Source organism: Rhagoletis zephyria, unplaced genomic scaffold (genome assembly GCF_001687245.7).
Source record: "Rhagoletis zephyria isolate East Lansing unplaced genomic scaffold, Rhagoletis_zephyria_1.1 Rzeph_scaffold_01926, whole genome shotgun sequence".
Lineage (NCBI taxonomy): Eukaryota > Metazoa > Arthropoda > Insecta > Diptera > Tephritidae > Rhagoletis > Rhagoletis zephyria.
This window is the reverse complement of record NW_016159010.1, coordinates 91,046-93,430: the sequence shown is the minus strand read 5'-3', so window position 1 is coordinate 93,430 and position 2,385 is coordinate 91,046.

Below are 2,385 nucleotides of genomic sequence, written 5' to 3'. Positions count from 1 at the left end.
TTTACACCCTATAGACTGGAAGAAGCGGTGAAGGAAGCAAATCGCAGAAAGCTCACGGTCATAATAGGGGACGACTCTAATGCACATAACACGTTCTGGGGCTCAAGCGACACCAACTCCCGGGGTGAGTGTTTACTTGACTTTATTCTTTTATACAATCTTATTGTATATAACCGTGGGAACGATCCCACCTTTGTGACGTCGTTTAGAAGGGAAGTACTGGACATCACCCTTATGTCGAGCGGTTTGTTCGATCGGATAAGGGACTGGCAGGTGTCCCAGGAACACTCTTTTTCTGACCACCTCAACAATAGTTTCAATCTCAATTTTGATCCTGCTCCTTTAACAGCATACAGAAACAGAAAGCGAACCGACTGGGCAAAGTATAGGAATACGCTGTCGGCTTCTCTAGCAGATACGCTTCTCACGATAAGTTCTGCTTATCGTTAAGACCTGATGAAGCGAGTCTCTCGAATACAATACTTATAAGCACTCACTTCCCGGGCTGCTCCGGCTTTTCGCCCGGTCCTAGGACCTACTTGTCTCTGGGTGATACCGTTAGGGACGTCGTAAGTGAGGAGAGGATGGAATGGGCTTTAATGTCCTTCCAGACCTACAAATCTCCGGGCCTTGACGGAATTTTTCCCGTTCAACTACAGGAAGCTAAGGACATACTGTGCCCCTTGCTTTCTCAGATTTTTACATCCTGCCTAACCCTGACTCACATACCACACGAGTGGACAAAGGCAAAAGCTGTATTCTTACCAAAAGAAGGCAAGGCCGCTCATGTGAAACCGAAGGATTTCAGCCTATAAGCCTCACCTCATTCTTCCTTAAAACCCTAGAGAGGCTCGCCGACGAATATATTCGACGGAATATAAAAAATTACAACCTTTCCCCGAACCAGCATGCATATTCCAAAGGAAAATCCGTGCATACCGCATTCCATGAAATCGTATCGACGATTGAAAAAGGATTGGCCTTAAATGAATACACGCTCGGAGTTTTTCTCCATATCGAGGGTGCTTTCCACAATGTCTACCCGAAGTCTGTTGTTAACTCCCTTTTCATGGCGGGGGTGCAGCGGGGTCTGGTAGATTTTGTTGGGCTCCTTCTTGATAAGAGAACTATTCTAGACCTGGGGAATGGTTCCATTACAAAGTATGTGACCAGAGGCACCCTCTAAGGGGGCGTTCTCTCCCCTCTGCGCTGGAATCTAACAGTGAACACCCTACTTCTAAGCCTAAAGAGCTCCGGTTGTCAAGTCATAGCGTACGCTGATGACATAGCAATCGTGGCAACGGGCAAACATCTTCAGGTCTAGAGTGAGTTATTGTAAAACGCACTCGGTTTGGTAAACATCTGGTTCAAGGAATGTGGACTTAGCGTCAATCCTGCCAAAACAGAAATGGTACTTTTCACAAGGAAGTATAAAACTGCCTTATTTAAACCTCCCACCCTAAACGGAGTGGCACTTGCTCTCTCAACCGAGGTCAAATACCTTGGAATTACTCTAGACAAAAAACTTGACAGGAAGCGAAACATTGAAGACCGCTCCAGAAAGGCCAATACCGCCCTTTATGCCAGTGAGACGGCTATAGGCAAAAAATGTGGAATAAATCCATACATAGTACACTGGACTTACACAGCTGTGATAAGACCCATCCTTTTCTACGGGGTCATCGTATGGTGGCCTGCGCTAAACAACACTTTGTCCAGAGCCAAGGTGGAACGGGTGCAGAGGACGGCTGTCATACTAGTCACGGGAGCACTGCCCACTACACCTACCAAATCTCTGGAAATAATGTTAAATCTTCCACCTGTGGATCTCTACTTAAAATTTCGAGCCGGCTGCAATGCGGCCAGGTTAAATACAATCCAGCCGTGGAGAGACCTCAGATTCGGACACGCAAAAGTACTTAAAACTCTACCGGATAATCTACGGCAGATAGATTATACCCTGCTTAGACAACAAATTCTCCACAAGGATCCCAGAGAGGAACGAATGGGAAGGGGCCACAGACCTAAACCCAGGGTCTACGGCCATATATACAGATGGTTACAAGCTTAACAAAGGAGTGGGTAGCGGATCTATTCTGACGGACTCGCTNCCATATATACAGATGGTTACAAGCTTAACAAAGGAGTGGGTAGCGGATCTACTCTGACGGACTCGCTCTAAACCTCAGTTTTCGCTTACCGGACCATTGTAGTGTTTTTCAAGCAGAATTAAACGCCACAATGGAGGCGGCGGGTGGGTTATAACCTCCCCCCTCCAGTACGGCTTATTGCTATCTATTCTGACGGCCAGACTGCTATCAAATCTCTCAATTCTAACGGAACAACGTACAAAGTAGCCATAGAATGCATCAAGATTCTCAACCT